Here is a 23,839-nt window from a genome sequence, read left to right as displayed (position 1 = left end):
ATTACTTTCCAAGCCAAAATGCACCTTGTCTGTTGCCTGCCACGGTTTATAATTCTAGGCCATCAATTTGGCTTCCAATTGGCATTCCAACAGGTAAAGAAAATAGTGGAGGCATTGTAGGTGAAAATAACACTTTAAACGAGGGTCAGAAACAATAAATTGACCCACTTGCTTAAACTAGAGAACTTATACAGGGAAACTGTAGAAATGAACCTGGAAATGTAGACTGAAACCAGCTTGTGAAAAGTACTGATTTCAATAAGGCATTTTGACTTGTTGCATAGGCAATTTCAGCATTCTGAAACTTTGAACAGAGATGTGACAAAAGGAATGTTGGGAAAATCAATATGGAAATATCATGCCAATGGGTCAGAGAGGAAAGAATCAAGTGGCAGGCAGATAGTCCAAAGAAGGAGCTAAAAGTTTTTAGAACATACACTTTAACTGAAAATTCTTCTCAAAGATTTTGGATTTCAAGGAAAAAGTTCTTCAAGAATTCAAGATCACATTCACTTCTGCTATTTACAGAAAGCTTATTATTGGGATGTGTGTATATATATATTTGTGTGTATGTATGTGTGTATATATATTTGTGTGTATATGTGTATATATACATATGTATTTTTACATATGTATGAAAAATCTCCCCAATACTAATCAACATGCAAATCCTAAAAGAATGTTCTTGGCCGGGCGCGGTGGCTCAAGCCTGTAATCCCAGCACTTTGGGAGGCTGAGACGGGTGGATCACGAGGCCAGGAGATCGAGACCATCCTGGCTAACACGGTGAAACCCCGTCTCTACTAAAAAAAATACAAAAATCTAGCCGGGCGAGGTGGCAGGCGCCTGTAGTCCCAGCTACTCGGGAGGCTGAGGCAGGAGAATGGCGTGAACCTGGGAGGCGGAGCTTGCAGTGAGCTGAGATCCGGCCACTGCCCTCCAACCTGGGCAACAGAGCGAGACTCCGTCTCAAAAAAAAAAAAAAAAAAAAAAAAGAATGTTCTATGATGTCCTGCGTCCGCCATTGGCTGAAAATGTGTCTCTTCATCTCCCGGTCTCCAGTCTCCTCTCATTTTGTTATAAATAATCTGAACAATTTCTCAATGCTGAGTATCTGTCACTTCTCTTTTGCAGAATTAGCTAGGCAAAGCACATCACTTATGGCTTACTAGGGCATATCTCCTTCTGTCCAGCAGCCCATCCAGCAGTTGCTCTGAAAGTCAGCTGCCTCCATCTTCCACAGATAAGCAGGGAAAGAGGAACTGGGGATCAAGGGCCTGAGGTCTGGCTAGGGTCCAGGTCCTTGTTAACAGTACTCTGGAATTAATGTCATGTGGATTCTGTCATATTGATGACCTTGCACCATAATGCAGTTGCCAGATTTAGGGCAGTCTAAACCTCTCCATATACCCTAAAATAAAGTGCTAACCAAGCCCACTTACCAGCTGCCAAGTATCTATGCCTTCAGAAAAAACAGGTAAAACTGGACTAGAAACCTTTTGATGTAGCCATGAAATGTTGCCAAACTGTCAACACATTCTCAGGATACTGCTACTCCTCTCCACCCACCTGTTCGTAGGCTCTCTTTGGGAGTTGCTTTCTGCTCTAAGCCAAGTTAACCCACAGCAGCATCCACTACTTTCTAGCATTCAACTAAGTACACCCTACCAATGATGCACATCCTCATTCTTTGGAGTCAAACGAACAGAGATTCAAATTCTGCTTCTACTAACTAATTATTGGTTATACCCTCACACAGCTCCACAATCTCTGTAAGCCTCAGTTTCCTTACCTATCAAAGAGGAATGATTGAACTTTCCCCACAGAGTTGTTACAAGGATAAACTGAAATAAAGGATCCAAAGCACTTAGCAAAGCCTGGAAAATGGAAGCATTCAATAAACTATGAATTGTGGTGCTAATAAAATATCATTTCTGTTCTTTGCAGACTATTCACATAACAGTTGGTTTTCCCACAAGCTGAAACATTTCAAACATTAAGCCTCCTCTCTGCCTCTTTATGTGTGGGTCTATCTTTTAATCCAGCTCCACTTATTGTCTTCACCTTTGCTTCCTCTGGGTTCCAGTCCTTAGCATGAATTACCGTCCAGTTAGAACTAGCTGTGACCAGCCTTGCTGCTCCCTGTTGGAGGTAGAAAAGGATGCTTCAGAAAATACAAGGTGCCACATTCTTAAAATGAATGCTTCCCTAAACAAGTTGGAGGCATTTGGGTAAAATGGCACAAAACACTTTGGAGAAGCAGAGTTTGATCTCAGTGTGCAAAAGATGTAAAAACTAGGAGAAAGTAAATATGTTCTTATTTCCCACCTTCAATATACAGTACTTACTACTAAAACACTAACTATATTAAATTGCCTCACACTTCACATTTCTCCTTAGTGGGGGTAAAGATAGCAAAAAATACTTGCTACCAAGATTTGGCCGTGGAGTACTGTAATATTATGCACTCCAGACGGGGCTGCACCACTAGGCTATCTCATGCCCATTAACAATTGCGCAAGGCTCAACTAAATTAATGAAGTTCCTGAGCCAGCCTGGAAACAGTCAGTGCTTTTGTAAAAACAAAAACACTGAACCAACTAGAAAGATAGCTTTCATACTGTTCTCCATGGAATAAGATGGGGGTAAAGTTTTCACACATGAATTAAACTAAACTGAAATAAGCTGGGCCATTGTTTTAATAAATTGAGGGAATGTGGCTGGCAGTAATTAGAATGGCCTGAATAAAGAACACGTTGAACTCCCTACGTTGGAGGGAAAGCACTTGGAATATTTCATTAGGAGGAGGAGACAAGTGGATTTAAAACATATCATGTTTTTAGACGACTACATTTCCCATGCATATGAGGCACAGTATAAATAATATTCTAAAAAATGCCATGTTCTTAAAATGTGATGGCTTCCCCAATATATAACATGAATGTAAACAAGATGTCTGTCAAGCATAGCAATAACATATTGCTCAACACAGCAAACTTATAATATGCACCTATTATTCTTGGTTCTCTTAATGAAAGAATCTAAGGACACTGCATAAATTCTTCAACACATGTTTCACTTCTTCAGCTGCCTTGTGCTGTAGAACATCATGCTAACAAGAAGTGATGCTAACAAGAAGCTAAAACCAGTGTAGCAAATGGGGCATTTAAATATATATAAACATACTGGCATTCATAAAGAAAGGAGCTATTGGAGGCAACTAAATGGATCCCTAGACAGACATATTTTACTTTAATATTCCATGTATTTTTCTACATGCTAACTATTTCAGTTCTGCTCAATAGCAGAAAAAACCACTCCGGTAGAGAACAAGAAGTCAGCATGCAATTATCTCCTGGGCTCATATACTAAAAACAATTATTTTCAGGGAAAGGAAAAAGATAGCCTCTTGAATTTCACAAACTTTCTTTGGACACTTTAGAGCCACCCTTAAATACCAATATTTGCAGACAGCAGCTAAAGAAACAAAGATTGTACTGCTTATACTAAACAACCCATCTGGCAGCTCATGTGGATTCAGAAAACCTGGATCATTTTATGCACTGGCCCATGAAAGTTGGAGAATCAGTTTCAGATCTTACTTACTCTCTTAAACATTTGTTCAGCATCACCAGGGAAATCAGTTCTTGTTGTTGATTGAGGCCAAATCTAAAAGCAGTGATTTCTAGTATATATTCAGAATGAAGAAATGGCTGGTCTTTTAGCCTAAATTATCCAGCTGTTTGGCCATCCCTTAAGCAGATGGCAGCCCTCATCTCACCATACTAGGCTTCATTCATCTGTTCACATCCTTCAGATTCCACAGCCTTCATCAATAAGCACTGTCAGTGAGCAATGCTGTTGCAGAGAATGGAACATTTTGAAAATGGCATTTTTGGTCAATTAAAGCAAGTTTCACATTAAAAGGAGTATTTGGGACCCCAAAAAGGCAACATATTGAAAATAGTTCAAGGGCCACACTTGGGTTGGAGAGGAGGGGGATAAGTACAAGCTATTCTTAAAACAGAAAAGAAAAATAACCTGTTGAATTTACAGTTTATTGGAAATGATATTTGGTATACACCCTGCTTCAGTCTGAAGATTATAGTGTAGCTCTCACTCATTTGTGATTATTCTTCTAAAAGTAAAGGTAGCAAACAGATGCAATGATACATTCTACTAGACATGCAGAGAATTCTATCTCTTTTACTACAGCCTGTACTATACCTCAGGCTCCAGGAAACCAGTCTGATCTTGGCCCAGCTCTCACAGGCAATCCAAGTTGGTCTGAACAGGTTCCAAAAGAACTGTGCTCCAACCTAACTGGGCACGAGTCAATGACTGCAGAGCATCATTTAAGCAGAAAGGGATAGTTATCTAGGCCTAAAATCAGCTGGAAACATACAGCTGCCACGTCAGCAGTCTGCCTTTGCCGGAGGCTCCGGCACACTTAGGTTGGGATCCTTTGTCATTTCCATCCAAGCTGACGCGGTTGCTTAAAAAAGAGGATGCCACGTTTGTTTGTTTGTCACACTTTATTTCTTTTTCTTCCTCCTCTATATCCAGGAAACAACCAAATAAGAAATTAAAGGATCTTTTAATATTTTCTTCTTATTCCATTTCAACTGGAGAAAATCTTTCATTAAATACACTCAGCTTATTTAGAAGGAACAAAGTCTAAAATATTTGGTATTGTACAACTCATTCCTTACACATTATTTAGAATGAAAATCTCATGAAACATACATGGTATGTTTCTTCTTAGTAAAACTTTTTTTATTTCATTTGTGCTAGGATTTCTTTGAGAAAGAGAGGATGGATGGCAAAGATTATATACCATAGAACTTCTTTTCCAAATAAACCAGGACAACAAGAAAAGCCCAAGTCTGTTATGGGATCAAACCCTCGTATTTTCCCTAACTGATATTATTCAAAATGAGTTTTAATGGTGAAAGGATAGCTTCCAAGGGGCAACCATTTTCCACATGGATTTCCAATTCCAAATCTCCTTAGCAGTGACCTCAGCTTGACTCCAAATTTAACTGTACACATCTAACCTCAAGTGCAGCTTCTCCAGAGAACCCCAGATAGTCCTTATTTTTCTTTCTAAAGCAATGTGTATATTGTATTTAGGCCATGACGATGGTGATTATTATATTAATAAAGCTACTGTTCCCTGGAGATGTGGCTTTGTGGTTTCCAAAGAGCCTTCTACCCTAGCCAAGGAGGAGGCAAAAATTCTTGTATGGGTTGTTTTGCAATGGTTTGTGGCAAAGAATAGCAGAATGTCACAAGAAGGAAGTAAGAATTAAAGGGGAAGGGAAATTTGAAGAGAAATACAGCTAGGATTCCTTTCCAGTGGCATGCTGAGCACAGGCTATGGAGCCGTGCTGAAAATACAGTAGGATGGACCTCGCTATCCATGGAGCCTCAGACACCCTCTACAGACAAGCTCCCCAAGCTGTGACCAGAAAAGGCAGCAGAAAAACACATGCAGACCCTTTCTGGGTCATCATCAGGGCAAACTCATGTGTCCCATGGAACAGATACCTCCTTGCATACAAAATACAGGTGAGCACCTACACGATAATAAGCATATTATTCACCACTATTTCTGCAAGCTGCTCTAAAATCAGAGGGTTTGGGGAATAAGAAGGCAAAAGAGATACATATAGAGGTAGAATAGAAGTCAGATAACAATGGCAGAAGTTCCTGGAGAATATTCATAGAAAATAATCAAATATTCAAAACTTACTTTAAGAGCAGAAAAACATCTAGCGATGTAGTTTTTCTCCCCACCCCCCCCCCCCCCCCAAGCCCGGCCATGTGCTTTAAATGTCCTAACGTGCTGGAAACATTGAATGAAAGTGGTGGCTTCTAACTTACTCCGCATATAGGATTATCCTTACCTGTGATTTTAAATTAGTTCAGCTCACAGCGTGCCTGAAGGAGTGGTTTGCTCTCTCCACCAACTGCTGTTCTCCATCTCCGTTTTTCAAGGATTCATTGACTGACTCATGCTAATAAATAAAAAATGTCCAGGATGATTCTGACTTGGTGGAACCAATACATCAGACCTGGCCATCTGGAGTGGAATGTGCCTGGGATTCAATCTCAAAGGTGCCTAGTATGGGGAAAGGCTGACCTCTGACTTGAACATCATTTCAGCCCAAGGGTAACCAACAGAAGATTCAGATTTCATGGCCCATGGAGGCATCCCAGCATCAGTTTGTTTGTGGTTGTTTTTTAAAGCCCCTCTGGTGATTCTAACACATAAGCAGGGTCAGAAATCCTTATGCAGAGCAAAATTACTGTGCTTGGAAACTCTCCGTCTCCAGATGTAACATGGTCCCTTCCCCATTGCTTTGATATTTTACAAGTCTAGAGGGCTTCCTTCATTCACTTAATAAATATCAATTGAGTATCTACAATTTGTAAGGCACTGTCTTAGGTGGTGGGGGTAAGCAAAGTCTGGAAACAAAGTCTGAGACTTGCGGATTTCACATTTGTGAAATATTAAAAATAATATTTTATAAGTACTTTGAAAAAAAATCAAAAAGCCTACCTTTACTTGGTGACAAAACAAAAACATTTAAAATGCCAGGTTGAGTTTTCAATAAAGTGTTATTTTTAAAAATGTCTCTGTGTTGTGTTTTATAGGATAGGTTGTTGTGTTTTTTAAAAAAGATTCCCATTCCCATAATGAAATTCTGAGTCTAATCACCAGGATAAGTGAAGATACTCCTTATTGTCCAGGGCATTAAACTTAATCAACCTCTTCTTTAAGCTCACGACAGTTTTTCTTTCACCTGCCTCAACTAGAAAACAGTCATTTTTAAGAAGATGAACTTTAAAGAAGTTCATTTAAAGAAGATGAACTCACAATCAAAAAGTAAATAAATAAATAATCCTCTGTGCAATGGATACACTGAGGAAAGTTAGTGATTCTTTCCTTTGCATAAATAAGTAATTTTATGGATTTACTTTCAGATATAAAAATAAAACAATGAGGTAGAATTTAGATCTTTCCACTGCCTACTACTTTACCCACACCTGAATTTTTGTAGTTGTCTTGGCCACACATCTGTGAGCAAGTATCTACTAGGGCATATTTCAGAACCATTCATCCTTTATACCCCCAATCACCCCAAGATATTATATGTAAATTGCATATGGGGGAACAGAAGGGATGGAGAAATGGACTTAAGAAATGAAACATTTTTAGTCATGTTATCTAAACCAGGGAGAGATCAGAGTCTTGTTCCAAGATGCTTCACTAGTGAGCCTTGGAACAACAATCTAAATTCAATGGTGAGACAATTGGTTGAAAACTCTACGGGATTTCCTAAATTAACACAAAACCCAGAGGCCCCAGCAGGTGGCCAAGTTTGATATTCAAATCATTAACATTTGGCATGTGGAGTTTCCATTAGGACAAGTTTACCACATGATGGACAATCTGTGTAGATTTGCAGATGTGCTGTGCGTGGCCATCTAACCTGTGTGGAGAGAATAATTCCCAGCAATCTCCACCTGACTATTGCTGAAGGCCATGTCCAATCAAAGTGCAGAGCTCAGAGAATAAATGAGTTGCTTTGACAGGAAATTCCAACAGCAATTTTAATTCTGATCAGGCTTCAGGAAATGGAAAGAATAAAAACACATCAATTATAGTGACAGGAAGTTTTAAATCACATGGCGAGCAGCTGCTGCCAAAAGATGTGTCTGCCAGCTTTGTTAAGGAGCCCGGTATTTTGGTGTGACCAAAATTTTACACCAAAATGTTACAGGCTGACATCACTCCCTAATTGCATGTTATCTTTCTACAAGGGTAAAGAAAATGACACGCTACTGAAAGCATATCATTATTGCAAAAAAAAAAAAAAAAAAAAAAAAAAAAATCAACTCAACTATAAGGGTTTGGAACACATTTTAAAAAATGAGCACATACAAATATACTGCTCTGCACAGCAAGCAGATCTGCCTGCCAATTAAGTTGCAACCATACATGGCTGATTATAATCTTGTTTAATCAACACTCAAGGAGGACTACTCATTCCACTTCATGACAAAGGGCTAGATTCTTCTTTCCTGCCCTGTAGGCTTCCTGTTGAATAGGCTCTTTCTCTTTAAGGTGTATTTCTTAATACTTTTAATCTAGGTCCACAGGAAAGAATGCCAAAAAAAAAAAAAAAAAAAATCATGGTCAATAGAAGACAAGTCAACACAGGATGGGCTACACCATCTGGGGGGCAGGGAGAGAGGTGACTTTCTATATGGTGTATCAAACAGGCCCTACCTTCAAAAGAGTTTTAACTCAGAGTCACTCTAGACAAATTATAACATAAATTCATTTTCCTAGGATTTATAAAGTGCCTTTCTATAAAGTTCAAAGGGGGCTCAGAACTTTCTCTGGTTTGTTGCTTTTCCTGCTTCCTGCTTAGAAACCTGGGGATAGATGTTAACGACCGTGTGCTCATAAACGACCTGTGGAAGAGGTTATAACTCAAATTCTACTTTTCCTCACCCAATTAAAGGCTTCCCTTTTTCCTAAAATTCCATAGTCCCTGGCATATCCCTCCTTTCTTAGCTGATAAAATCCTTGTTTATCAACTTTCATTGATAAACTAGAGATATATTTTCTATATTGGTCTTACAAGTTATAAGCAATGGCATTGAACAAGTATTTAAAAGTTATTTTCACTGTTCTCAGTCTAGCAGTGTTTACTAACATTTGATGTATTTGGGGTTTTAGGAATTTAAAAATATGCCCTTCAGTTGGATACAGAATAAATTTTACTTTTTAGCTTTCATATGGGGATAAATAAAACACAAACAGAATTGATGAGAAATATCACAGATTGACATTCTAGTGTCCTGGAGGGTAGAAATAATATTTTAGAGTCATTTGTAGTTCCCACAATGCACAGCAACACCATGAAATAATAAGCAGCTTGATTTCTGATTTCTCACTGGCCTTTCCTGTGCTTGTTTACAGGTGACATAGTTTAGAGAAAAGAGTATGGGATTCTGAGTCGGACTGAGCTGTGTGTGAAACCAATTCTAAATGTTTAATAATTGTAACTTTAGGCAAACTTCTTACTCTCTTTTTGTCAGCTATGTTCTCTGAAAATGGGAATAGTAATAATACTTAACTCATAAAGTTGCTGAGGGGATTAAATGAAACACTGAATTTAAAGTAGTCAGTGTAAGACTTGATATCTAGCAAATAGAAACATTAAGTAATATAAGTACACATTATTAGTAATGTTGGTATTAATAATCCTCATCAGTTTACCCTTTTGCCTCATATTTTGCCATGATGTTTAGGACGCTCTCAAGCTTGGCACATTTCTCCATGAAGACCACCTTCCTTTAAGCTAAACTGACATCAGCTTAGGGTTTAGGGCTCAGGGCTCTTCACTGGGCAAGCCTTAGCAGATGGTGCTGCAGGGATGTTCTAGTCCCACCTGAGGCCACTATATACTGTGTCTGGACTTGCCTAAGAAAGTGGCCATAAACAAGCAAGCTATTGCCAACCTTATAGCAGCCCAGCTTCTGCTATAATCAGTCCAGCACCAAGACTTCATAGACTGAAGGCTAAGTGCCTTCTGCCAGCTCTTCTCTTAGATAATTGCCCTAGGAGGGGATAGGTGGAGAAGATAGTTTCTCTTGCCTCCCTCTCAAGCTGACTCTGAACTGAAGGTCCATCACCAGGGCTAGCAGGCCCTGCTTTCACTCAGACCTCAGGTAATTAGTGCCATAAGACAGGATACTATTAGCTTGGTGCAAACATAATTGCAGTTTTTGCATTGTTGAAATTTGCTGTTTGATATTGGAATACATTCTTAAATAAATGTGGTTACGTTATACATCATTTTAATGGCCATTTCTCACTTTTTTTGTTAATTATTTATTACTTGCTGTTTATTTTATATTTATTTTAGACTATGGAAATGATGTTAGAAAAAAGCAAATTCGAACGATTTTCTTATTTGAGTTCAAAATGGGTTGTAAAGCAGAGGAGACAACTTACAACATCAACAATGCATTCAGCCCAGGAACTGCTAATGAATGTACAGTGTGGTGGTGATGCAAGAAGTTTTCCAAAGGAGACAAGAGATTTGAAGATGAGGAGTATGGTGGCTAGCCATCGGAAATTGATAATGACCAATTGAGAGCAATCATTGAAGCTGATCCTCATACAACCACATGAGAAATAGCCGAAAAACTCAACATGGACCATTCTATAGTTGTTCAGCATTTGAAGCGAATTGGAAGAGTGAAAAAGCGTGATAAGTGGGTACCTCATGAGCTGAGCGAAAATCGAAAATATTACCATTTTGAAGTGTCATCTTCTCTTATTCTACTCAACAACAATGAACTATACTCTATTGGATTGTGACATGTGATGAAAAGTGAATTTTATACAACAACCAGTGACGATCAGCTCAGTGGTCGCACCAAGATGAAGTTCTAAAGCACTTCCCAAAGCCAAACTTGCACCAAAAGAAGGTCATGGTCACTGTTTGGTTGTCTGTTGCCGGTCTGATCCATTGCAGCTTTCTGAATCCCGGTAAAACCATTACATCTGAGAAGTATGCTCAGCAAATCGATGAGATGTACCAAAAACTGCAATGCCTGCAGCCGGCATTGGTCAACAGAAAGGGCCCAATTCTTCTCCACAACAATGACCGACCACACATTGGTTGTATGTATGCACAACATACAACCAATGCTTCAACAGTTGAACAAATTGGGCTACGAAGTTTTGCCTCATCCACCATATTCACCTGACCTCTCGCCAATTGACTTCTTCAAGTATCTCGACAACTTTTTACAGGCAAAATGTTTCCACAACCAGCAGGATGCAGAAAATGCTTTCCAAGAGTTCACTGAATCCAGAAACACAGATTTTTATGCTACAGGAATAAACAAACTTATTTCCTATTGGCAAAAATGTGTTGATTGTAATGGTTCCTATTTTAATTAATAAATAAGTGTTTGAGCCTAGTTATAATGATTTAAAATTTAAACTGTGATTACTTTTGCACCAACTTATTATTAACTAGAAGAATCTATGAAGGAATGGTTAATTCCTAAGTTTGAAAGGAAGATACACACTCTTACACCCTATGCTTGCAGTGCTAATACAACAGACTAAATGTTTATGTAACCCCCCAAATTCAGGTATTGAAATCCTAACCCCCAAGGTGAGGGTATTACATGTGGGTCCTTTGGGAGATAACTGGGGATTGGTATTCTTATAAAGAGACCCTAGAGAGATCCCTTGCCCCTTCTATCATATCAGGAGACAGAGAAGATGCTTTCTATAAACTAGAAAGCCAGGCTTCACCAGGTGCCAAGTCTACTGGAATCTTGATGTTGGACTTTCCAGCCTTCAGAATTGTGAGACACAAATTTCTGTTATTTATAAGCTACCCAGTTTATGGTGTCTCATTATAGCATTCTAGAGAGACTACGGCAGCTAATAATCTTGGATGTGCAAAGATGCTGTGCATGAGTGGATGAGGGAGAGACAGGTATTTACAATATCACTTAATAGTAGTATAATATCAACATGTTAAATAGTTATCAAATTTCTTCATAAGTAATAGCAGAGGACAAAACCCAAGGCTTCATCAGAAATTCTCATCGTTTGGGAAAGGGTTATCCACCGAGGAACCAAATAAATTTTCACCTCACTTCAAAATTTTCTTTCAGTCTTTCACAGGGCAGACTGCAAAGAGATTCCAAACCCAATTCTCCAAGTCCCAACCCAGTAAGCACACTCTGCTGTTTCATTTAATATTTTTGTTTCCTGTTCTTTCCACTTGGCTTTGTTTGACATCTGTCTGTATTAACTATATTTTCCATTTACATTACTAGCTTTGGCAGCTCAAAGAAACAAACCTTTTGAGTCTGGCTGCGTTATTCCTCAGTACTTCCTAGATCTCTAGGTTTTGCACCATCAGCAGTCTTTGATACCTAAATCTGTACAATTGGTAGTTGACATTCACAGAGTGCCAGCAAGATGATGGGACCTTGTATAGGAACAGGAGAAAGGCACATGTTCTCAGCCAAGCAATTTATGGGACTATAAAGCCCAGGCGACATTTCTTGTTACATCACATTTTAAGGAAGTTATTGGAAGTGGTGTTTAAGATTTGTCATTTTTAGATATTAAAAAAGTCAAGACATTTGCAAGCCAAACTGTTTAACACCCAAGAAACCCTTTAATATAGTATCATTTCTGCTATATAAATATCATATGCTTTCTTTTCCTTCCCTTCTTTGATTATCACAGAGAAAAAATGAAGAAACACATGAACAGGACTTTCTTGAGTCACAAATCCATACTGCAAGTGCTAGTGAAAGCACTCCCTTATTTATATTTCTCGAATTGTCTTCACATAATAGTTGAATTTTTCATCTGACTCCTCAACATTACAGCCCTTCAGGATGAATAAATGTGTGTTTCTTTGGAAATCAGCCTGTTATGGGAGAACTCCAAAACATGCTTGTGTTTGGTAGCTGAAACCAGGAAGCTATTTTTAACCTTCCCTTTTCAAAGCTTACAGTGCCAAAATATATAAAGACTTATTAAGAAATGAAGAAAAAAGAAAACAAATTTAAGAAAGGTCATGAGGAAAGAGTTTATGGCAGAATTTGCAATTTATTTATTACTTTATAATAAAAAGATGCCAATTTTTTCAAGAGGCCATGGAGTCTGTCACTTTGAGCAAAGCATAAAAGCAAGTGATTGTGGATTTCACCTTTTGACTCACTCATGAAAATGGTATTGGACCTCTTCATTTTCTTCCTCTATAAGATAGCATTTGTATTGCTAATGTTATTTCCATCACTACTGCTAGGAGAAAATCCTTATAACAAAAATAGTTACAGGGCCAGGTGCAGTGGCTCACACCTGTAATCCCAGCACTCTGGGAGGCCGAGGTGGGCAGATCACCTGAGGTCAGGAGTTTGAGATCAGCCTGGCCAACCTGGCAAAACCCCATCTCTAATAAAAATACAAAAATTAGGCTGGGCGCAGTGGCTCACTCCTGTAATCCCAGTACTTTGGGAGGCCGAGGCGGGAGGATCACTTGGTCAGGAGATAGAGACCATCCTGGCTAACATGGTGAAACCCCGTCTTTACTAAAAATACAAAAAATTAGCCAGGCACAGTGGTGGGCGCCTTTAGTCCCAGCTACCCGGGAGGCTGAGGCAGGAGAATGGTGTGAACCCAGGAGGCGGAGCTTGCAGTGAGCCAAGATCGTGCCAGTGCACTCCCGCCTGGGCAACAGAACAAGACTCCCTCTGAGGGCAAGGCAGAGGCAATTAGCTGCGCGTGGTGGTACGTGCAGGCGTGTGCTTATAGTCCCAGCTACTCAGGAGGCTGAGGCGCGAGAATTGCTTGAACCCAGGAGGTGGAGGTTGCAGTGGGCTGAGATCACGCCACTGCACTCCAGCCTGAGTGACAGAGCAAGACTCTGTCTCAGTTAAAAATAAGTAAATAAATAAATAATTAGCTGGGCATGGTGGTGCTTGCCTGTAATCACAGGTACTTGGGAAGCTGATGCAGGAGAATCGTTTGAACCTGGAAGGCAGAGGTTGCAATGAGCTGAAATCATGCCACTGCACTCCACCCTGGGTGAAAGGGCGAGACTGTCTCAAAAAGAAAAAAAAAAGTTACAAAAACAAAATTTACCAGAACTTATAACTAAGATGTACCATGTTGGGGACAATAACCACTACAGGATACTTGAAATTGGGGGTCACCCACTGAAAGGCATCTAGAGATCAGACCGGACAAATGGGTGAAGAAGGTGGATATGTGACCAAAGGAGGAGTGAGGATGGAGTACACACCCCAAATCATTTAACTTCACATTGTGCAAACAGTGAGCAGACCAAATAAAGCACACTCTTCACCCCCACTCTGTATCATGCTCCCTTTCCCCCAATTTATAACCCCTTTATACCATTCTTAAAGACACTTAATATGTAAGAACATTAAAATTCTCCCTAGGCCACACACTTCATTCTCTTCATATGGTCTCCTTTCCATGTAGCTCTCTTATTCTCCCACACTGTGAACCAACCTGACACCAACAGTGTCCCCTGATTAAACATAAATTCAGGTGTCTCCTCTAAGCCCAGATGCCCAGAGACATCTACAAAGGCAAAAGTGGGCATGAAGTAGAGGTTAAGAGTGCATTTTTCTCTGTTTGCTTCTCTTACTTTACTACCACTTTTGATTTTTACCCTTAGGCCAAATGCAAAACCGTTGAATACATTTTCTAAAGAGCTATTTTATTTTGAAGCCCACAATCTGTATTAGCTTACTAGACCCATACTAGAGGACCACAGACGAGGGAGATCAAACATCAGAAATATATTTCTTCATAGTCTGGAGGCTAGAAATCCAAGTGAAGGTGTCAGCAGGCTGGTTTCTTCTGTGTCCTCTTTCCTTGGCTTGTAGATGACCACCTTCTCCCTGTTTCTTCACATGGGCTTTCCTCTGTGTGTGCCTGGGTCCTAATTTCCCCTTCCTATAAGGACACTAGTCATATGTTGGATGAAGGCCCACCTTAATGACCTCATTTTAACTTAATTACTTCTTTAAGGACTCTATCTTTAAATACAGTCACATTCTGAGCTACTGGGGGTGAGGACTTCAGAATATGAAATTTGGGGGGATACACAATTCAGCACATCACATCCACTAAAAATCACTCGTGGGTTTACTTTCTGTTACTTCACAGATTTTTTTCTAATAAACTATGTTCAGGAAGAATTTTAATAAACCAACAGTTTTCAAACTGGTGTCCAGACCAGAGAACCTGTTCGAAATGCAGATTTTAGGGACCCATCCCAAACATTCTGAATCAGAAATTCCGAGGGTGGGGGACTGAGCAACCTAATTTTTAACATACATTTCTGGTGACTACAATGCACACTGAAGTATGAGAACCTCTGAAATTAACCAAATGGCAATTTTAACGTACTTTCAAGAGCATTTCATTAATTTAATTGTATTTATTTTTTAAATTTTTATTTTAGGTACAGTGGTACATCTGAAGGCTTCTTATACAGGTAAATTTGGGTCACAGGGGTTTGTTGTACAGATTATTTTCTCACCCAGGTACTAAGCCTAGTATTCAATAGTTACTTTTTCTGATCCTCTCCCTTTCTCCTCCTCTCACCCTCTACCCTCAAGGAGGTCCCAGTATCTGTTGTTCCTCTCTATGTGTACATGTGTTCTCATCATTGCAGTCCCACTTAAAGTGAGAACATGTGGTATTTGGCTTTCTGTTCCTTCATTTTTGTTAAGGATAATGGCCTTCAGCTTCATCCATGTTCCTGCAAAGGACATAATCTCATTCTTTTTATGGCTGCATAGTATTCCATGGTATATAAGTACCACATTTTCTTTATCCACTTTGACACTGATGGGCATTGAGGTTGATTCCATGTATTTGCAATTGTGAATAGTGCTGCAATGAACATACATATGCACATGGCTTTATGGTAGAATTATTTATTACATTGGATATATTAGTAAAGGGATTGAATGGGAGTTCTGTTTTTCGCTATTTCAGGAATTGCCACACCGCTTTCCACAACAGTTAAACTAATTTACACTCCCACCAACAGAGTATAAGCATTCTCTTTTATCTGCAACCTTGCCAGCACCGGTTAGTTTTTGACCTTTTAATAATAGACATTCTGACTGGTGTGAGATGGTATCTCATTGTGTTTTTGATTTGCATTTCTCTAATGATCAGTAATGTTGAGCTTTTTTTCATATGCTTGTTGGCCACATATATGTCTTCTTTTGAAGTGTCTATTCATGTTCTTTGCCTACTTTTAAAAATGGGGTTTTATTGTTGTTGTTGTTGTAAATTTGTTAAAGTTTTTTTTATAGATGCTGGATATTAGACCTTTGTCAGATGATGACTACTTTGCAAATATTTTCTCCCATTCTGTAGGTTGTCTGTTTACTCTGTGGATGGTTTCTTTTGCTGTGCAGAAGCTCTTAAGTTTAATCCAATTTGTCAATTTTTGCTTTTGTTGTTCGCTTTTGGTATGAAAATGAAATCTTTGCCAGTTTCTATGTCCTGAATGGTATTGCCTAGGTTAACTTTCAGGGTTTTTATAGCTTTGTAAGTTACATTTAAGTCTGTAATCCATCTTGAGTTGATTTTTGTGTATGGTGTAAAATAGGAGTCCATTTTCAGTCTTCTGCATATGATTAGCCAGTTCTCCCAGCACTATTTATTGAATAGGGAGCCCTTTCTATGAGGGGTGTTTTGAAGGGAACAATGTGGTAGATTCTTTAAGGCAAAGAGTTCTTTTAAGGCAAAGAGTTTTTTTTTTTTTTAAGGCAAAGAGTTCTTTTAAAAACGTGAGTAATCACCTTTTAATTTTTGTATTTTGAAAATTCTGAATTTTAATGCCAACCCTTTTTTATAAGGAGGCATATCAGCAAGTCTGCTGTTCACACTTTGCAACAATTTTGAGTATACAGCCATACATATGTGAATATATATACTGCTAACTCTTATCTTTAGCTTGCTAATTTTTACTAGGCTTGCTAGGTAATATCTCCCATGTTCTATTTCAATTTATTCAGGTCAAACCCCAATTGCAGCTTCTTCCAACGACTTCTCCCAAGCATTCTCATTCCTTGAAAGGAGATTCCCCCAGGCTGAACTGATCAATGATCAAACTTCCTTGTGTCACATTACTTCAGAATTACCAAAATTACAGATTTAAGTGGAGGTCCTTCCAATTTTTTCCTCTTACATTCTAGAATTACAAATCAGTTCAATTGAGAAGACAGATGCTTTTCTGGCTATTTTGTGCCCAGAAGTAGAAAAATTACTTCTAACAGCTACTAAGTCATGTTTTGACTGTTGTTGTTTTAGTCCCAAATATTTCAGCAGCAAATAATGAAACCTAAGAAACTCAGAGGTGGCCTGCCGAAATGACTTTTATTCCTTTTGCAGACAACCAGGCTTTGGCAATTTTTTTGTCTAAGAAAATTCACATTTTGCTAAAATATCCATACAAAACACACACACATACACATGCATATGAGCACTTTTCTCTGTGGAGGACAATGGTGGCAAAGATACTATGCATTTATCACCTAACCAAGATGGGAATTTACATTTTTTCTGAGCCAATAACAAAAGTACCTTTAATTTTGTTTCTCATTATTTTTTTTAAAGACAGGGTCTCACTCTGTTGCCCAGGCTGGACTAAAATGGCATGATCATGGTTCACTGTAGCCTCAACCTCCTGGGCTCAAGCGATCCTCCTACCTCAGCCTCCCAAGTAGCTGGGACTACAGGCGTGCACTACCATGTTCAGCTAGACTTTTTGTATTTTTTGTGGAGATGGGGTTTGCCATGTTGGCCAGGCTTGTCTTGAACTCCTGGGCTCAAGCAATCTGCCCACCTTGGCCTCCTGAAGTGTTCAGATTACAGGCGTGAGCCGCCACTCCTGGCCTAATTTTATCTTTCATTTAAAAATATTTAATCATCCAAATGATAGGTGTTATTCTTGATTAGTCTTTAGAGTACTAACATTTTCATGAAGGTATTCAACCTAAATGGAGGTGAGGTGATCTAAAATTATGGCAGAAAGAGAAATGGAAGGTTAGTGTCCAGTAAACAGTGTCAAATCAAGGCCACTGTCACCACTGAACACTGAGCCTCTGAAGATTCATCTTGTAGGACAGCAGCTTTAACATGTCAATGAATTATAGATGGGTAACTTTAAGAATCTGATTAAAGCTATGGAAACTCTCCTGAAAATAATGCACCCAAGACCATACACCATCCTAAATACAATACTGGGGGGCTTGTAGGCTCTAAAATAAGCATTCTCACTATTAGGAGATGGACACCAGTCTTGAACTCAATTCAATCATCATCAGAAATGGAGAATATTAACTCTTTTCTCCAAAGATCTGTGTAAAGATATTTTGCAACCTTTGAAATACATGTATTTAATTTTTTATTGAGTCTTTAGTATATTAAAAAATCTGCAAAATCTAGTCCTTGCTCATAGAGAAGGGTGATAGCAGGTAGTGATAGGAAATATAAATGCTATAAGAGGGGTAAAAACACATTTTAAAAGTTTAAATGAAAGAGATGCTATGTTCAACTAAAAAGAAGAGGGGGAATTAAAAAAAGCTTCAAGGCATTGGAGAAGCACTTTACAAGATGAAAAGAATTTAAAAGGTATAGTTGGCCAGAGAAGGTGAAAGGGGAGGAGAGAGAAAAGATCTTTCAGGAGAAAGGAAGGGCTTTAGCATAAAGTGTAGAGTCAGGAGAATGAAGTAGTTTTTAGAATCCTCTTTGATTAGATCAGTGATCCTCTCAATCCCGGCTGTGCATTCTAATTACCTGGAGAGATTTTAAGACCCTACCCCAGACCATTAAATCAGAATCCCTGGGGTTCATGAAGCCCAGACATCTGTATATTTTTAAAGTTCCCTAGATGATTCTAATATGCAGCCCAGATTGGGTGCATATCAGAATGGACCAGAGCATAGAGACAGAACTGTGGAGAGCAGGATATGAGACTGGCTGAGTAGGTGAGTGTTACACACTAGAGGACCTCCTATGCCCACGAGGTGTCCTGCACTTAGCCAAGAATCCTGGAAAGTTTTAGCAGGGGTGACATGATCAGGGCTGTCTCTTTGAATTATTCTTTGTTGAAAACTGCCCTGTCATATACATTGAGCTCATACAGATTGAGTAAACAGAAACGAGGCATTGACTTTCTCTGCCATGTCTAGTTACCATAGAAACAGAATACAATCACTCATAAGGAAGTGTTTCCAGCTTGTTCTCTGTGATCATTACTGCTCCTTTAATATGTTCTCCAAATAAAACTGAAATGTCTTTTTGCCTATTGTGTTTCCATTGTCTGGAACTTCCTCAACTCTTTTGCACTTTGTTTCCTTGGTAAGGATTTGCATAGTCAGACAAGTGGCATACTTGGTTAATTCACTAATGTCAAAATATTTTGAGAAAAAATTGTTGTCTTCTTAAGGAGACTGGCTGTCTGGTTTGAGGCAGAATGGCATCATGGGAAGAAACTTAAAGTCAGGAAGTGCTGAGTGTGAATCCTGACTTGGTTATTTGCTAGCAAGTTAAGTTCTCTGAGTCTTAATTTTTTTTTTTAATGAGTGTGGGTTTTTTGCTTGTTTGTTTTGTTTTGCTTTGTTTTTTGAGACAGGTCTTGCTCTATCACCCAGGCTGGAGTGCAGTAGCGCCATCTCAGCTCACTGCAACCTCCACCTCCCGGTTCAAGCAATCCTCCCGCCCCAGTGTCCCAAGTATCTGGGACTACAGGCATGACACCATGCTCTGGTAATTTTTGAATTTTTAGTAGAGATGGGGTTTCACCATGTTGGCCAGCCTGGTCTTGAACTCCTGGCCTCAAGTGATCCGCCTGCCTCGGCCTCCCAAAGTGTTGGGATTATAGGTGTGGGCCATTGATTTCGGCCTGAGTCTTAGTTTCTTTATAAAATTGTAGAATAATACAATTTGTTTAGCATAGAAGTGAAGACTATAGAGGAAATATGTAGATTGCATATTGTACTGGGGAAGTAATAGCTCAATAAAGGATAGCTGCTATGCTATATTAAACAATGGTACCCAGATCTTAAAAGTAGGATTTATAGTATGACCTTTGGTAGTTTATGTTTTCTTCAGAGAGATTATTTTCATCTCCCAAAGTTGGAGGCCAAAAAATTAAGTGCAAAGAATAAAAATGTTGTGGGTTTTTAAAAATGTCTTTCTTTCTGATAATGACATTTTTGGAAGAGATACCACTACCCAAAACCACTTTTGTTTTTTGAAGAAGCTAAGATCAAGACCAGGCACAGTGGCTTACATCTGTAATCCCAGCACTCTGGGAGGCTAAGGCAGGAGGATTGATTGAGGCCAGGAATTTGAAAAGAGCCTGGGCAATATAGTGAGACCCTGTCTCTACAAAAAATTAAGAAATAAAAAAATTAGCTGGACATGGTGGCATGCATCTGTTTCCTCAGCTACTTGGGAGGCTAAGGGAGGATCCTTTGAGCCCAGGAGGTTGAGCCTGCAGTGAGCTATGATCATGCCACTGGACTCCAGACTGGATAACACAGTAAGACTCTGTCTCTTAGAAAAAAAAAAAAAAATGAAGGGCAGGGCGTGGTGGCTCATGTCTGTAATTCCAGCACTTTGAGAGGCTGAGGCGAATGGATCACTCGAGGTCAGGCATTCGAGACCAGCCTGGTCGACATGGCAAAACCCCATCTCTGCTAAAAATACAAACAAACAAACAAAAAATTAGCCAGGCGTGATGGTGGGTGCCTGTATTCCCAGCTAATTGGGAGGCTGAGGCAGGAGAATCACTTGAACTTGGGAGGTGGAAGTTGCAGTGAGCCAAGATCACGCCACTGCACTCCAGCCTGAGCGACAGACTGAGACTCCATTTCTGAAAAGAAGAAGAAGAAGGAGAAGGAGGAGGAGGAGGAGGAGGGGGAGGAAGGAAGAAGGAAGAAGGAAGAAAGAAAAAAGAAGGAAGAAGGAGAAACATCTTACAATAAGAATTCTAAAATGACATGCCATTCAGATCAGGAGAAAACACAGGGTTTCTAGAAATGAAAAGATGTTTGTTAATTTTTAATCAATATATGGAATATTTTATGGAAACATTAAGAAAGACATCTAGTTAGAATATGCGCAAATGGTAATTTTTAAAAGGCTTGAGTACTTGTAATGTACCATATATTGTAGTAAGCATCTTACATGATTTTTTTTTTATATTGACTACATTTGATCTTCACAACAGTCCTATGAGGCAGATTAGCTTTTACTGAGGTTGAGGAGAAAGAGAGAATACTGCTGTGTATGTAGCCTATGAGCTGTTGTCTCTATTATCCTTTTAACCTCTCTTCACTGTTGATGCCTGTAGTTCATTTCATTGACTTCCTCTCAAGAAATCACAGCCTCAGATTCTCATGACCTTCCTTTATTTCAACTCTCTTCCCATGGAAAGTTCATTGTTATCTTCCTTGCTCACTGGAAGGCTACAGTGAGCTATGATCGTGCCAGTGGATTCCAGACTGGGCAACACAGCAAGACTCTGTTTCTTAGAAAAAAAAAATGAAGGGCCGGGCATGGTGGCTCATGTCTGTAATCTTAGCACTTTGAGAGGCTGAGGTGAGCTCCTCCAATCTGAGCTTGTCTCTCTTACCTGTTAGTTTCCATGTCCTGGAAATTCTTCCTCATTTGTGCTGCATGTTTACCTGGAGCTTACTCCCTTCTGCTGAACCACTTCTTCTGTAACCATGTCCCGCTGGGGTCTACAATATTGCCAGATATTTTGTTGTGTACTTAATAAAGATGATGCAAAGACTGCCTTTCTCAGTAGTGTCATTTTAAAAGACTGACTGTGGAAGAAAATGGGTCAAGATAACTTCCCTGCAGTTCTCCTATTATTACCATCAAAGATCAATTTCCAGAATCAGAATTTGAGTCTATTCAGTCACATGGCTTCACTGATTCCCTCTATAAAGTTTTTTTGTTGTTGTTTTTTTCTTTTGAGACTGAGACCTCTATAAAGTTTTATTGAACAAATTATCTTTTAAAACTATTCAAAAATGCAAAAAATATCTTCATTTAAAGAACATAAACTTCTATTATTGATATTTTCCAAGACTTTGTTTTAAACTGATGCTGAGAATCACCTTTATGTATAATTCTTGTTTTTTAGGGGAGAACCATTAAAACTAGTTGACCAAAGGAACTAATTTTAAGACGAAATTCCACAATGGTCTTTTTTCATACTTCAAAGAATAATACATATTATTGGTATCCATATATCTTTCCTCAGATCTTCCAAACTGCTGCCAGATTTGAATTTCTTAAAAATCTCTCACTGCCAACATGTTGCTGGTGCTGAAATATAATCCGTGTCTCTCACAGCTTCGACAAACATATTTAACACATTTATGCATACATTAGTTAGTGTAAACATGACTCACTTAAGTATAAAAGGATTTTTAGAATTTTAAAATGTCACCACCATGTCATTCCACGGAAACTACCTTGGGGCTACTATGAAGAAGTTTCAAACATCTCTCACATAAAACATCATTATACATTAGTAGAAACTCCATTCAGTCAAGAAGAATGGCATACTGACTGGAGGCAGCTCTATAAATCGCATGCCATTTTAATTAAATTCATTTAAAATGCTGTGTCTCTTGGTAGATTTGAGGGCAGATAGAACCACTTAACAATAGCTAAGATCTAATCCAGTGTGTCAGAACTAATAATAATACAAATGCAATTTCTCACACAGGGACACATCCAAAAAGTTCACGAATGAGCAATTGTGAGGTCTTTTTTAAAAGTAATATTTATAAATTATTGCAAGATGTTACCAGCCTCAAACCATGGTTGCAATTTCTAATTCCAACGAGTTGATAAAAGGTGCTATTAATAAAACGGCACATTTTGGGCAGCTGACATAACTAATTGATCAAGTAATTTGAGTAAAAATACAGGATTTCACTAGGAAACCCGGACAGGGATGAAATCACTCAATTTTCCAAAAGCCAGAAGGCCTTGAAAAAAGAGGAGACCACAGAACACTTTTATGCCTAACCAAAACCAAATAAAATGATCCCAACGTACAAATAGGCTTCAGATGATATAATGTGACGAGAGATTTCAACTATGTAGGCAACCTTTCATTTTCTTACCCAAATATGCCAAGCCAAGGATTACCTAAATAGACGAGGGCAGAGTCCTATTTCCTCAGTGTGTTGTCTCTGTAAGGGTGGAAAGGAAAACTTTTTCCACCTCTTCAAATTTCGCTGTACCTCACTAATGTTCAATATAACATCTGGATCTCAAGATCTGGGTTAAATTTAAACAAAGTAAGAGAAAATCGTCCCAGATGAACATGAATTTACCTAGGCTGACACTTCTAGTAATGATTACTGGAAGATATGTCACTGCCAGCCCACCCAAGGATCTCTACAGCAGCCCAAATCACTACTTACTCAGAGCACCTGAAGATGATGGGGACACTAGTTCTGCTGGATGACTGCTGAGGCTACCACTGTGAATGAACTATGGATAGAGGGAAACTGATGCTCAAACTTTCTCTCTAGGACTTTAAGAAATATGGTGTATCTCTTTGACCTCTTCTGGAGAAAATAGACACCTCCCAAAGCTCAACATCACTAAGAAATACCCAGTTTCGGCAAGAACATTGTCTTGATCTACTTTATGAGGGGAAAATTGGTATCCATATAACTTTTCTCAGTCCTTCAGCAGCAAAACAATACCTATTATTGAAATAATAGTCCAAAGAAAAGTATTTTTTCCAACCATTTTGTCATTTTATCTTCACAATATCCTCTTGACAAAAAGGTTGACAGGAGATGTGAAATTTATGATCCTAAACAAAAGAAAATGGAATGAAGATGGTTTTGGAAATAGAGAACATACTGGAGGAAATAGGAAAGGAAGGAAATTTTAAATGGTTCTGCTGAAGATGAAAAAATACATATGAATATGGTGTCCTCACCCAGAGCATATATCAAACAAATGGGAGTTATGAGGGTAGCAATGTGCAGTGCAAATCCCACCCCTGTAAACAGTTAATAAATTATAAACTCATACACATTTAACTATATTTTCTTTCTTACCTTGGAACTCATATTATCCAGAGAACTATTAGATGCATGACCATATGCCTGACCCAAACTGCTTACTTAACCAAGAAATGTGAATGGGCTGCCAGGGGCCACCATA

The 23,839-nt window shown here is 38.9% G+C and overlaps 1 protein-coding gene across 3 annotated transcripts in view; it reads right to left on the bottom strand.

The window, feature by feature from the left end:
- The window catches only part of DYNC1I1 (dynein cytoplasmic 1 intermediate chain 1), a 342,413-nt gene that overhangs the window by 209,962 nt on the left and 108,612 nt on the right, over positions 1–23,839 (bottom strand). The gene's annotated exons all lie outside the window — the stretch shown is intronic.

This window comes from Rhinopithecus roxellana, chromosome 6 (assembly GCF_007565055.1).
Source record: "Rhinopithecus roxellana isolate Shanxi Qingling chromosome 6, ASM756505v1, whole genome shotgun sequence".
NCBI lineage: Eukaryota > Metazoa > Chordata > Mammalia > Primates > Cercopithecidae > Rhinopithecus > Rhinopithecus roxellana.
The sequence above is the reverse complement of the archived record's forward strand: the minus strand, read 5'-3'. Positions and strand labels throughout refer to the sequence as shown.